General features: G+C 34.3%; 1 non-coding gene across 1 annotated transcript; it reads right to left on the bottom strand.

The window, feature by feature from the left end:
• Positions 1-1219: 1219 nt before the first annotated feature.
• Positions 1220-1428, bottom strand: LOC126026542 (small nucleolar RNA U3). Its single transcript, XR_007501776.1, has one exon. It is a non-coding gene; the product is annotated as a small nucleolar RNA U3 (small nucleolar RNA).
• Positions 1429-15759: the final 14331 nt, after the last annotated feature.

Below are 15759 nucleotides of genomic sequence, written 5' to 3'. Positions count from 1 at the left end.
AGCCCTGAGTATCATAGGGTGTAGCCCCCAAAATCTCAAATAAAAATTTGTAAATAGAGTTACATAGATATTGCTTTTAAAACTTTTTTTTTGGGTCACACCCAGCAGTGCTCAGGGGTTACTCATGGCTGTTTGCTCAGAAATAGCTCCTGGCAGGCACGGGGGACCATATGGGACACTGGGATTCGAACCAACCACCATTGGTCCTGGATTGGCTGCTTGCAAGGCAAACACCACTGTGCTATCTCTCCAGGCTCGCTTTTAAAACTTTTAATGAAAGAGACATTCGCTCAGAGTGTTATACAGATTTCATGGTGACATTACATTTTGATTGTAACTGCATTAGGCTCAGCACCAGGAGTCTAGTTCCATTTATCAAAATACAAAGGGAATTTTGAATCTAATTTACCAAACCTCGTTCTATATGCCTTCCATTATACAAAATTTTGTTCACATAGAGTTAGTTATTGCTTTGTTTGATTATTTTTGTTATATTCCAAATATATTCTCATACAATGAATAGAATTATATCAAGCTATTTTTCACTAACTGATATTCCACTTTGCTTTTCATAAAAATATATTTTAGGTGTGGCCTCCCAAGGAGTTTTGAAAGGGGAGGCTGGAAGCCAGTTCCTTAATACTCTACTAACCAGGCTGGTAATTCAGTGTAGAGCCTAGAGATTCTCATTCCTGAGTGCTGTAGACCAGTAGGATAACCTTCATGGTGCCCATTGTTGTCCTAATGGTGTCATTAGGACTTCTCTAGGAGGCTGTAACTTGAGATGCCTGAGAAACCAAGTGATACCAGGATTAGGTGCATGACCTAATAGGTGCATATGACCTCCCCCTGTACTATCTCCCTGTTCCATCAACTTGGTTATTTTTACACAGTATTATGTTAATATTAATTATATTGAAAACTATATGACTAATATTTTCTATGATGTGAAAGTTACCAGTGCCTTACCTGACTCAGTATAAAATAAATTAAAGTTAGAAATAAAAAAAGATATTTGTTAAAGCATATACACAGGTTTTAGGCAGGGCCCAGAGGAGAAAAAAGTAGGTCCTCAGATAATAGGATGCAAATTTTAAAGTAGGGAAAATACCTCATTCTTGAGGAGGTCTGGTGAGATTACACAATATGTGCCTTCTGGATAGATTGAGATAGCCAGGAAGTATCAATTGTTCAACTGTTCCCATGAAACAATTATTTGGCAGATTTCTTTCTTTCTTTTTTTCCCTTCCAAAGGAAGGAAAGAACGATCACCAATGGCAAAAGGCAGCCGCAGAAGTGACACCTAGAGCGGGTTTCATGCTCAGGAGAGGATGCTCTGGCTCCTCTTCGTGGCTTCGGGTGCTCTACACTATCAGAGAAACTTCTCTAGTAACATACTATAGAAATTATCCCTGAAAGTATAGTCTTAATTTGGCAGATTTCTCCATTTGTGTAGTGCTAAGCCTTCACTGGGAAAATATTACTGATAAAATAGGGCCATTCAGTATCTGTGAAAATACCTTTGTTTCATCACTTTTTTTTCTTTTCCTTTTTCTTTTCTTTTTTCTTTTTTATTCTTTTTGCTTTTTTGGGCCACACCGGGTGACACTCAGGGGTTACTCCTGATTATGCATTGGGGGACCATATGGGATTGAATCATGTGCAAGGCAAACACCCTACCACTGTGCCACCACTCCAGCCCCTTCCTATCACCTTTTTGAGGTACCCAAATTTTCAATACTATTAATATTTCCATGATACATCATTCCAACACCATTCTCAAAACCAAAAAGCCCACTTCCACCAGTATCCAAAGGACCCCTCACAGCTATCCTCCATATATATATATATATATATATATATATACCCTCCATATATATGTATATATATATGTACCATGTTTATTATTAGTGAATATTTTTCTTCCATAATATTTAACCTCTATAATCTATGAGTGCATGAAAATTCATCTTCTTGAGTATACACTTTAGTTATATAGAAAATATATATTGAGATAAATGTTTTAATGTGTATGTTATATATTTTAATGTTGCTTTATACTTTTTCAAGTAGAAGAATATTTTCCTTATTTTTTATGTAAAGCTGCAGTTTTAGGCTTTTTTGGCTACTTATATGGAAACTTCTTACACATGAAATGTCACCTTCTTATATTCTCAGATTTTAAAAAAATATTATCATTTTCTACCTTGGATCATCACTGCCTCAACTTTTCCTTATGCTATGTTATTCTTCTGAAAATGTTATTGAGATAAAAGAAAAGTTTTGTATTTTAATGAGATGAAGGGTCTGTTCCTAGAGTTTTAGTACTTAAAGCAATAAAAGTGTAAAAAAATAAGATTGAACATAGTTCATTGGTATTTGAAGAGAGTGCCTGAATGACTGTAACTATAAACTCAGATTATGCAAGGCCATAATGAGTATATTAGCACTGACTTTTCTAACAGAAGGAAACATTTGGAGAATTCCTAAGTGCAAAGGTAATAGTAAAAGCCAGGTTGTTGGTAGATGGGGGCTATCCAGGTGCTGAGAATCTCAAATAAACACTTGAATGTAAGGGGTCTGAGTGATAGAACAGTATTAAGGCATTTGCCATGCACATGGTCAATTCCAGACAGGCGCGGGTTCGACCCCTGGCATTCTATGTGGTCCCTCAAGCCTGCCAGGAGTGATTTCTGAGTGCAGAGCCAGGAATAACCCCTAGTGCAACAGGGTGTGGCCCCAAACCCCCCAAAGTAAATTAATTACAGTTAAAAAATTAAAAAGCAGGCACTGAGATGGGGTTAAAAAAAAGACTTGAATGTGAGAGACCTGAAGTAAAAATCAGAGACCAAGGATTTGAAAGTCCAAAGTTCACTCTAAAGCAGAGAGATGATGGTAGACTACACTGGGGTCTTGATTCAGGATTTTTTGTTAGGGTCTGAAAGGTAGTGCCAGAGTGGCAAAATGGGTGACTGAACAATCTTGGTATATATCAATTGTAACATGTCACTGTGTGTCAGAACTCTAAAGGACTGTTGGAAGTTTCAGCTTCTCTACCTTCTTTCAAGCCATTTACAGCATAAAATATTTGGGAGAGTTGTTCCCCCTTCCAGTCTAGGTGAAAATCCTTTTTTTTTTTTTTTTTTTTTTTTTTTTTTTTTTAGTTTTTGGGCCACACCCGGTGATGCTCAGAAGTGACTCCTGGCTTGGGGGACCATATGGGATGCCGGGGGATCGAACCACGGTCCCTCCTAGGCTAGCGCTGGCAAAGCAGACACCTTACCTCTAGCGCCACCGCCCAGGCCCCTAGATGAAAATTCTTGGCCTTATATTGGAAGGGTTTTCCATTGTCTTTGATTACATCTCACCTTCCTACAGTAACACTACCTCAGAGAATGAGAATACAATTTATTGCCTGGAAACTTACAAGGTTGTGAGATATGTTGACCACATTTAGTAATAAAAATTAAATAAGTGTTTATTTAAAGCTGCAAAAATAATATGACCAAATATGACTATGATAGGACATTTCATAAGGAATAATGAGAATTGAATTGCTGGGAAGTGACATGCTGATGGAAAGTTTAATAGGGCAAGAAGAGAAAAAAAGAACATGAAAGCACTTACTAAAGGATGCTTTAACTCTAATGTGATACTTGGTTGACAAACTAAAATTAAAGAGATGAAAATATAAGAATTGGTATTAGATATTTCCCAGGTGCTTAAATACCTGTTATTAAATCAATGGATTTGTATCCCCAATAATATTCAAGTCCCATTGTCTGCCTACTTTTTTGTATAGTAGCAAAAAGAAGAAATACAACTAATTACTTAGGCACCACTATCAGCATCTCCTCCTTCCCACTCCCATCTGTGCAATTACAGAACAATAAAATGCTTACATTCAGTTGTTACATTTTTACCTAGTTACTTATTGCACATTTGAAATCTGATGGTTCATTTTATTTCCTTTCAAATTATTTAAATGAAAGTAATTTAAATTATAATGCTTGGACAAATCCTCAGATTCTCTCGTTAATGGAAATATCAGCAAGAGACTTCATACATATCATAGAATAATGAAAATGTCTCAAAAGAGTTTTATCAAACATTTTTTCTGCAGGTCATTAAGCTTATGCATCTTTGTGCATGAAATTATTTTATACATACATATCTAAAAGCCTACTTATATATTTATATTTCCACTAATTTTTCTACCTTTTCTTTTTCTTTTTTTTTTTTTAGCTAATCTCAGCAGTGCTTAGGGCTTATTCCTTCCTGACACTGCACTCAAGGGACTATATTAGATATCCTGATCAGGGCCAAAGCAATGACACAAGCAGTAGGACATTTGCCTTGTATGCAGATAACCCAGGACAGACTCAGTGTTCCCCCAAAAGAAAAAAATACATTTATACTATGTTCCTTGCAATACTATCTACAGTTGCCAGAAACTAAAACCAATCTAAGTGTCTAAGAATAGATGACTGAATAAGCAAACTATGGCACATAAACTTAATGGAGTATGAATTTTCTGGATCATGGAGTGATGTGGAGTGTTTCATCCTGAGTGAAGTTAGTAAAATTAATAGAGACAAATACAAAATGATCACTCTTATATGCAAATTATAAAAAATCCATAATGATGAAATATACAAAGACAATGGAAACAACGAACATGAAAACTGATATTCAGTAGGAAACATGGCACTTGTGGGTGCTGGTAGGATAAGACAGAAAGTGGGCTAGCTCTTTGGTGGAAGGAAGTGAGGAGATAGTGGTACTAAAAGGTGGTGACTGTTTATATGAAATCCTATCAGCAACAATACTATAAACCATAGTGCAGAAGCTTATAAAGAAAAAAAATAGTGCCTCTTGTAGAAGCAGACTGGTGAATGAGAGGCAAGAAGGGGAAATGCCATTGGGGTAGTGAAATAGACACTGGTGAAGGGATCAGTATTGAAACAGAGTATGTCTGGAATCCAATTATAAATTACTTTGTCATTCCACAGTGACTACATTTCAAAACATTAATAATAAAAAAGAAAAAAGAACCAAGCTTGAAGATGGTTACAAAATTTAGAGATATGCAAGTAAATCAGCCTTGGAAAGAAAAGAAACAAGGTAGTAAGAAATAAGGAAAAAGAGGATTTGGGGAAGGTTTGGAACAAGTCATAAATCATTGCTTAGGATACTGTAGAAAATTTTTACTTTGGTGACACAGAGATTACGCAGAGTCCCAGGTTCTGTTCCTAGCACCACGTGACCTCCTGAGCATGACCAAGAGTGACTCCGAACCAGGAAGCAACTCCTGAGGACTGCCAGGTGTGACTTAAATCAGGAAGAAAGAAAAGTTGGCTTTGACTTGCTATTTAGTATTAACTTGGGCAATATTTCTCACGGTAAAATAACACCATCTTAAGAATTTTATCAGAGCAAAAAATAAGTTATCTTTTCAACTACATTTGTTTTTCATTTGCTCCTGGGCTCTTTTACATTACATTTTGGCAAGAAATGTTGTTGCTGTAGACAAGAATATTATTAGTACAACATATCATTATGGAAAAACAGAAAACAGTCAGAACTTCTTCAATCCTAATAAAGAAAATGTTAGATGTACTAAAATAAATAGGACAGTTATATGTACCACATCTTAATATTATTAACAATTGCATAATTTCGCATTATGAATGCTATGTATAATATACTCAGTTATAAACTCATTTGCACATGTATAATTTTCCAGTTTTATTTTTCTCCAATAGTTATGTTGCCCCTAAAATATCTTTACTAAAATGTGGCTTCACTGCCAAAATTTTCCCTATCGTTTCAATTTCAATTCAAGTTTAAATCTATCACAATTTTAAAAATTACTCAAATATCAAAATCTATAATAAAATTGGCCTTAGTCAAGAGATACAGAGAACATTTTAAAATTTCAAATCACAGCACATATAATTTTCTCCAAAACATATGTAGAAGACATAATAGAATACCAAAAATCAAATCAAGATGCAGAAACTTGGCAACTTGTACATATGCATCTTGAGCTTAATTCCTACAGCCACTTTACAAAAAAAATCATATTTCTCACTAAATTGGTGTTTTGGAAAAATTCAGTGAGACTATAGAGGTTATAATGATGAAATAAAAAAGAAGAAATGATATGTGTTTGCTCTAGAGATATTTTTTAGTGGCAGTTTTAGTTATTTTACAATTCTTTCTTTATAGTTACCATTATCCTTTTAAAACAAGGATGATATTATTTAAGAATATTTTTAACTCTGATTTTTAAAAATGTTTTTGGTGACTGATTTACAAATACAAGTTTTAAAATAAAGAGGATGTTCTCCACATAACATTGGTATTGCCAAAATTATTTTGTACTTAGAATATATTTGCTTTCTCATTCTCTTTTAAAATGACAATTCTGGTTTGGTGATAGGGTGCAGTGGATAAGGTGCTTGCCTTACATTCAAATGTAAGAATTTTTTTTTTTTTTTTTTTTTTGGTTTTTGGGCCACACCCGGCGGTGCTCAGGGGTTACTCCTGGCTGTCTGCTCAGAAATAGCTCCTGGCAGGCTCAGGGGACCATATGGGACACCGGTATTCGAACCAACCACCTTTGGTCCTGGATCGGCTGCTTGCAAGGCAAACACCGCTGTGCTATCTCTCCGGGCCCCAAATGTAAGAATTTAATTACACACACCTCATATAATTTTCAAGCCCTCCAAAAGTAATCCATAAATGAAAAAATCAGAAGTAAACCCTGAGCACTGCACATAGATGTGACCCCAAACAAACACACAAAAATAAACAATGAAAGAATCAGTTTATTTAGAAGAAAATAAATATGATATAATATCAAAAAAAGATAATACTTAAGTATTATTAATTCATTGTTTCATATATTCTAAGGCAGTACGAATATAATTTGATTCTATTCACAATGAAAAATATATATTCTCAATCCATATGTATCATATATAAGAATACCTATAGTATTAACTTGAAATTGTAAATCAATGAAGTCTTTACAGTGAGTAGATGATCTATCAGTATGTCCCAAATAATGTATTTAACTTTAAGATCTTGATTTTTTCCACTTAATTAGCAAATAATAATGTCAAACTTGTGCTTTGTTGTAAATACCAAATATGGCAGCATACTTAGTATGCATTGGATATATTTATACCCTAGAAGAAAAATAACTTAAATTTCCAAAAGGAAAACAACATTATGTGGTAATGTTTATCACAAGCAAGTTTGGGTGTCGCTTTTTTTTTTTTTTTGGTTTTTGGTTTTTGGGCCACACCCGGCGATGCCATATGGGACACCGGGATTCGAACCAACCACCTTTGGTACTGGATCGGCTGCTTGCAAGGCAAACGCCGCTATGCCATCTCTCCGGGCCCTGGGTGTCGCTTTTTGAAGGCCAATATTAAAGAGAAGACTCATAAGAGGTCTGGAGAGAGAGTATAGCAGATAGGCAGTTTGCCTTGTACACAGCCAACAAAGTTCAATCTCCTGCATCCCATATGGTTCCCCCAAGTGGCACAAGGAATAGTTGCTGAGTGCAGAGCCAGGAGCAACCTCCAACCATCACTAGGTGTTGCCCAAACAAAAAAAAAAAAATAAGAAAGGGTGGATTGGAGAAAAATAACCTAAGATGACAGAGACACATCCCATAGCAAGAAGAGGTGTCGTGTGGAGAAGAAAAACCGAAAATACTGTTTTAGGAAGGATCCATAGGTTATAGACTGCTGTTGTCAATGTAATAAAGAATTGATCGACTGAATTCTTATGCACACTTCTATGTGATTGCAAACAAAAATCTCAAAATAAGGATTTTATCCTTTGATCCTTTAGGAAATGATAAAGGGGATATTCTCCAATATTCTCTGATTCTAATATCTAAAAAGAAAGGATTTCTTGAGTTCTTACATTAAACTCCCAATTTCTTTGTGATTCAATGTTAGCCTGTCTTTTCTTTTTTTCTTTGTTTTGTTTTTTCTTTTTTCATTCTTTTTCCTTCCTTCCTGCTTTCCCTTTTTCCCTTTCTTTCTTTCTTTCTTTCTTTTCTTTCTTCTCTTTTCTTTCTTTCTTTCTTTCTTTCTTTCTTTCTTTCTTTCTTTCTTTCTTTCTTTCTTTCTTTCTTCTTTCTTTCTTTCTTTCTTTCTTTCCTTCTTTCTTTCTTTCCTTCCTTCCTCCTTCCTTCCTTCCTTCTTTCTTTTTCTTTCTTTCTTTCTTTCTTCTTTTCTCTTTCTTTCTTTCTTTCTTCTTTCTTTCTTTTTCACTTTCTTTCTTTCTCTCTTTCTTTCTTTCTTTCTTTCTTCCTTCCTTCCTTCCTCACTTACTCCCTTCCTCCCTTCCTTTCTTCCTTCTTTCTTTCATTCTTCCTCCGTCCTTCTTTTTTTCTTTCTTTCTTTCTTTCTTTCTTTCTTTCTTTCTTTCTTTCTTTCTTTCTTTCTTTCTTTCTTTCTTTCTTTCTTTCTTTCTTCTTTCTTCTTTCTTTCTTTCTTTCTTTCTTCTTCCTTCCTTCCTTTCATCCGTTCTTTCTTTCTTTCTTCTTCCTTCCTTCCTCCCTTTCTTCCTTCCTCCTTCCTACCTTCCTTCCTTCCTTTCTTTCTTTCTTTCTTTCTTTCCATTCTTTCTTCCTTCCTTTCTTTCTTTCTTTCTTTCTTTCTTTCTTTCTTTCTTTCTTTCTTTCTTTCTTTCTTTCTTTCTTTCTTTCTTCTTTCTTTCTTTCTTTCTTTTCTCTTTCTCCTTCTTTCTTTCTTCCTTCCTTCCTTCCTTTCTTCCTTCCTTCCTTCCTTTCTTTCTTACTTTCTTTCTTACTTTCTTTCTTTCTTTCTTTCCTTCTCTTTCTTTCTTTCTTTCTTTCTTTCTTTCTTTCTTTCTTTCTTTCTTTCATTCTTCCTTCCTTTCTTTTTTCTTACTTTCTTCCTTCCTTCCTTCCTTCCTTCCTTTCTTCCTTCCTTCCTTCCTTCCTTCCTTCCTTCCTTCCTTCCTTCCTTCCTTCCTTCCTTCCTTCCTTCCTTCCTTCCTTCTTCTTCTTCTTTCTTTCTTTCTTTCTTTCTTTCTTTCTTTCTTTCTTCTTTCTTTCTTTCTTTCTTTCTTCTTTCCTTTCTTTCTTTCTTTCTTTCTTTCTTTCATCTCTACTTTGCTTCTTTCTTTCTTTCCTCTTTCTTTTCTCTTTCTTTCCTTAATACTTAATGTAATTACAAAATCTCATATCAGCACTGAAATTATAATGATAATCATGATAAAAGTCATAAAAAAACCATTAAAGTCTGTACAATGGGTAGAGATTTGCTTTGCACACAGTCAATGTAGTTTATATTCACAGAATCTCATAAGGTCCCCCAAGCCTGCTAGAAGTAATTCTATGAGCACATAGATCCTTGTATGAATTGATTTGTCAGTAGTAATAGTATTAGCTGGCACTCTTCGAAACATGTGAAAGATTATTGTCAATAAGCAATTTTCTTCCCTGTTATATTTATCAGAGAAAATTCTGCTCAAACTATTTACCTTTGTCTTCTTAACTCTTCTGCTTATAAATATTGGGGAACCTAGAACTGGAGTTAATGACATTTCTTTAAAATACTCACATCCCTGACTGGGCCTGTGTTATAACACAGTTGTATTTCATTTGTCTTGCATGCGACCGACCAGGGACTAACCTGGGTTCAATGACTGGCATCCAATATGGTACCCTGGGCCTAGAACACTGCCATGAGTGATATTTGAACACAGAGCTAAGAATAACCCCTGAGCACAGTTGAATGTGTCCTCAAACACACAAAAAAACAAAATCAAAAACAAAAAAACTCACATCACATAATTTTAAATTTAAGCTCCTATTCTTTAGAGCTACACTAACTCTAGGTATATATAAAGCATCTTAAATTTAACATGCTCACATGTTGTCTTCCTTACATGACTCTTCTCTCAACAAAAGTAACATCTCTTTAGTTAACAGTAATCATATTCTTCTACCACCAATGTTGGAAATTTAGTATTTATCCCTGATTCATCTTTTTCTCCCAATTTACACAGGTAATCTCCTGACCAAAGTTACATCATCAGGTCATCCTCAAGTAGTTTATTATAGTAGCTGCCTAAAAGATGGCTCTGTTTTTATTTCCCTTCACATAATTTCTTAGCTGAGGGCCAAGCAGCTCAATTTTTACGAAAGTTATATTCTATTGCTTATTTGATCTAAATCCTCTTACTCATAATACAAGCTGAATTGAACAATGGCACTATATGATTTGTGCTTTATCTCCAGACCTCATCTGTGCTAATTCCATTCCAGATGTTCTGGAATCCTCCAACACACTAAACTAGATCCAGACTCAAGACTTTTTCTGCCTAGAACATTCTGCTCTGTCAGTTACAGAACTAAAATATTGGTCAAGGTCACTATCTGTTGTTGCTTTTAAAGATATACCAAGAATCTAACTAGTTTAACACAATAAATTTTAGATATTTTTTTGCAATATCGTGATTCATTGAAAGTTATAAAGCAGCAGTAGCTAACTCCTCTCCATGCACAGATTTACAAAATTCCACCACGTGGAATCTTTACATTTTGAGCATATAGTAAAGAACAGTAAAGAGAATTGTGTAGTATTTTGAGGATCTGATAGAAGTGACATATATTCTGTTTCCCACATCCCAGTGTCTATTATGGAACAGTTGAACTACAGGGGGGAGGGAGATGTTCAGATGCATTCAGTACCCCTAGGTTCATATGTATCCTAAATATTTATGCTTCACTACCTTTCTGTTTCAGTGAAGAGGGCTGAGATGGCAACCAGCTGGTGCTCAGGGGCCTTGGGATTATTATTAATAAATCATGTAGGATGATTCAATATGAGGGCAGTGGATGCAGTGTTTTAAAAGATATATTTTTGGAGTGCTCAGAAAACATTAAAGCTACATCTCTTGGTACTCAGCGCACTCTAGGGCCATGCCCTGGAAGTAGACAATGTAGTACTAGGGACAAAACTGAGCCACGTAAATTCAAGGTCTGCACCTTACCCCTCCCCAGTTTCTTCCGATGCTATGGACCCTACTTTCTTTAAGACAATAAGCAATTTTTTCCCTGGATTGTAGATTTAACTAGCCAACATGGCCTATGCCACATACTGTTTATAAATCCTGCCTTTTATGTTCCTGAACAAGCTTATTTACATATTTTCTTTTCTTAAACATTGTGGAACGTAGGAGATTGAGTTATATATGTTGAAATCAGCTTTACTAATCCCATTAAATTAAATTTTTGTATGTTCTAATCCCCTAATTTTAACTAGGTAGACACAGTTTCTGAAGATCTCAAGAGGCCAAAGATGAAAGGGAACTAGACATTTAGTTCCTCAGTGAAGAAATAGAATTTTATAACGATTAAAAATGCTTGATGTTATTATTGGTGAGGATCTGTTTATAAAGCACTGTTACTATTTGGGTTTATAGCTGTTATCAATACATTGCCTCTGTGATTTTAAAATGCTCTACTTCTTGGAATATGCTCTGTGTACATGATTTATCATTTGACCACCTATGTCTTTACTTGTTATTTTTCCACTGTAGTTTCTGTCCACAGAAAGTATTAGATTAAAACAATCTATGAGTCGAAGCTCTCTTACTTTGTCTTTGCATATATAAATATATATGATAATAAGGTCACAACATTCATATATAGTTGGGGGATTTTCACATTCACAGCATGTTTACATGATACCGCATATTTACATGATTTGAACACCACTAAATCATGTGTATATGAAGAGATTTTTACATGCTATGATAATAGAGTTAAGTAATTGCAACTTAGAAACCTTTGGCAGATTGGGAATAATATGTACTATGTGACTTGTTTTAGAAAGTATTTTTCAGTCACTGCATTAGTATATGAACTCCAAGAATACAAAAACTAAACTTTTTTTAATGTTTTTGGAATAATACAAGAGCCTAACCATTTGTAGTTTTTCACTGCATATAAATAAATAAAACAGTATGCTATAGACCAAAGATATTCATATCCTAAGCACATAAGAAAGAAAGAAAAAGAAAGGAAGGAAGGAAGGAAGGAAGGAAGGAAGGAAGGAAGGAAGGAAGGAAGGAAGGAAGGAAGGAAGGAAGGAAGGAAGGAAGGAAGGAAAAGAAAGATGAAAGTAAAAAAAGATATAAAATAATAAAACAGAAGAAAGAAAAAGAAAAGGAAGGAAGAAAAAGGAAAGAAGAAGAAAGAAGAAATAAAAACAAGGAAAGAACAGAAAGATGAAAGATAGACAGAAAGAAAGAAAAAGAAGGAAGAGAAAGAGAAAGAGGAAGAAGAGAAAGAAAGAAGAGAAAAGAAAGAAAAGAAAGAAAGAAAGAAAGAAAGAAAGAAAGAAAGAAAGAAAGAAAGAAAGAAAGAAAGAAAGAAAGAAAGAAAGAAAGAAAGAAAGAAAGAATAAACGGAATGAGTGAGAGAGAGAGGAAAGGAGGGAGAAAAGGAGGAAGGGAAGGAGGAAAGGAGGGATGAAGGTAGAAAGAAAGGAGGAAGGAAAAGAGAAATAGAAAAAGAAAAAGAATAACATATATTTGAAGTTATTAAAAGAAAATAGCTTGGACCAGAAAACTTGTTCGTAGCCTACCTATGTTCAATCCCAGGAAACCCATATGGTTCCCAGAGTTCTATCAGAAGTGATCCCTAAGCACACAAGCTTAGTAATGCCAGATGTGATAAACACACACAAACACACACACACACACACAGAAATGAAAGAAAAATTCCCCTTTCTGCCCCAAACCCCCAAATAGTCACATGCCTGCAAGGCTGAAAAACCCTATACCTTCCTGCACATACTATCTGACTCTAGGATAGGGATAGGGTCTATATCTTATCTGTAATCTAAACCCATATTGGTGCCCTGTAGAGCTAGTACCTATCCCTTCTCACCCTAAAACCCTGAATATTCTTGTTCAGAAATTTTAGAGAATCCCATCTCTATCTGGAGTGTCTAACCAGCCTGAAAGAAAGGTATTGGACCTATCTCATGTCTGTCTATTCTCTAAATCCAAATACACAGAGAAAAATAAAAATACTTTCAGATGAACAGACATGCTGATATTCATGATAACTAAATTGGCCCTGAATAAATTAGTGAAATGCCTTTTATTAAACCAAAGAGTCAATTATAGAAGAAACAACACTACACAGTAAAATGTCAAGAAAGTCCTTTGTTGGCTTTATTGATATTTTTATCAACAAATACATTATTGATATCTGTTATATCAAGTATATCCCTACATGTCAATGAAATAAACTTTCTCATCAAAAGGCACAGAATGGTATGATGAATCAAGAAACAACTCCCATGACGGTATGCTTCAAGGATGGAGAACTCTGTATCTCCTAGGCCAAGAGAATTACATTTCTAAATTTCCTAATACTTATTGTGCCTATGGAAAAAAAAAACCCACAAAATCTTGCCACATTAGCCCTTCATTTTCTTTTCTTTTTCGCTCTTTTCCTTTTTCCTTCTTTTTCTTTTCTTCTTGTGGTTGTTGTTTTGGTGATAATCTTTTTGTTGCTGCTGTTGTGTTGTTTGTCATTTTGTTTTAGTTTTTTCCTTTCTTCTTTTAAATCAATATATATATATACACAATATATAAATATGTATATATATGTATATATATGTATATGTATATATATATGTATATATATATATATATATATATATATATACACAAAGGAAACCTGTTATACTAGCAGTCCATGGGGTAATAGGGGAAGGTATAGGGTGCATGCTGGGAACAGGGTGGAGGGAGGACAACACTGATGGTGGGAATGGCTCTAATTCATTGTCACTATGTACCTTAAATATTACTGTGAAAGACTTGTAATACACTTTGATCACAATAAAAATATTAAAAGAAAAGAAATAAAGTTTAAAAGAAGAAACAAAATCCATACATCTTGATAGACACAGGATCAGAGTAAAATGATGAAAAACAATTCTACAAGCCAAACCAATGAGAGACAAAAAATTAACTAAGACAACAATATTTATATCAGACTAAATAGTATTCAAACTAAAGAAAGTAATTAAAGAAAAGGTTGAATACTACTTGTTGACTTAGACAACAATAGATCAAGATAATCAATATATACACACCAAATTTTGGTCTGTAAAATTTGTAATAATTTTGCTAAGAAACATAGAGGAATACATGAGCAAAAACATAATAGTAGTGGGAATTTATTTTACATAAATTTACAAACAAAAGATTGTACAAAATATTCTATCAGACCACAAAGTCACACAAATAGAAATTGATCATTAAAAAAAACATGGAGAAATTTTAACACCTGGAGACTCAACAATAGGCCGTAAATAACAGCTGGACAATTTTATTTACTCTTTGAAGAAGTGTTTGATAATTCTTCTCCCCAATTTTGATAGAGTTAGATGATTTTTTTCTTGTTTAGTTCTGTCAGTCCTTTATATATATTAGATATTAGTCCCTTATATGATTGATATTGGGTGAATAGTTTCCCCCAATCTGTGGGTGGCCTTTGTAACTTAGTCACTATTTTATTTGAGGTGCAGAAGATTCTCAGCTTAATATAATCCCATTTGTTTATCTTTGCTTCTACTTGTTTGGACAGTGATCTTTCCCCCTTGAAGATGTCTTTAGTCTTAATATCATGGAGTGTTTTATCTTTGTGTTGTTCTATATATCTTATAGTTTGGGGTCAGATGTTAAGGTCTTTATTTCATTTGGATTTGACTATTGTGCATGGTATTAGATATAAATGGCTAAAAGGCACATGATAAATTGCTCCACATCACTAATCATCAGAGAGATACATATCAAAACAACATGAGGTACCACCTCATGCCACAGGGATTGAGACTATCACAAAGAACAAGAACAATCAGTGCTGGAGGGGATGTGGGGAGAAAGGAACTCTCATTCACTGCTAGTGGGAATGCAATCTAGAAAACAATATGGAGATTCCTCAAAAAAACTGAAAATTGAGCTACCATATGACTAAGCTATACTATTCATAGGGATATACCCTAAGAACACAAAAACACAATACAAAAATGCCTTTTGCAAACCTATATTTATTGCAATGTTATTTACAATAGCCCAAATCTGGAAGTAATCCAGATGCCCTTTAACAGATACATGACTAAATAAATTATGCTACATATACACAATGGAATATTATGCAGTTGTCAGGAGAGATGAAGTCATAAAATTTTCCTATACATGGATTGACATGAAAACTATTAGGCTGAGTGAAATAAGTCAGAGGGAGAGAGATAGCTACAAAAAAGTCTCGCTCATCTATAGAATTTAAGAAAAATAAAAGACATTATTGTAATACTCAGAGATGATAGAGATGAGGGCTGGTGGGATTGACTCATTATATGAAGCTTACCACAAAGAGTGGTGAGTGCAGTAGGAAAGATAGATACACTATCATGACAATTTTAATGAGTAAGAGAAGTAGAATGCCTGTCTCAAATACATAAAGTGGATGAGGGAGGAATGAGATGGGGAGAATTGGTGGTTCAACTGTTGTACTGATGAAGGGTGTTGTTCTTTTTATGACTGAAGTCCTACCACAAAATATTTGTAATCATGGTGCTTAAATAAAAATATTATTTTAAAAAGTAAATAATTTTAAAATATAAATTAAAAAATAAATGAATAACAGCTTGATTGAAAAAGAATAAAGGAAGAAATAAA

This window comes from Suncus etruscus, chromosome 13 (genome assembly GCF_024139225.1).
Source record: "Suncus etruscus isolate mSunEtr1 chromosome 13, mSunEtr1.pri.cur, whole genome shotgun sequence".
In the NCBI taxonomy this organism is placed as follows: domain Eukaryota; kingdom Metazoa; phylum Chordata; class Mammalia; order Eulipotyphla; family Soricidae; genus Suncus; species Suncus etruscus.
This window is presented reverse-complemented; position numbering and strand designations above follow the sequence as displayed.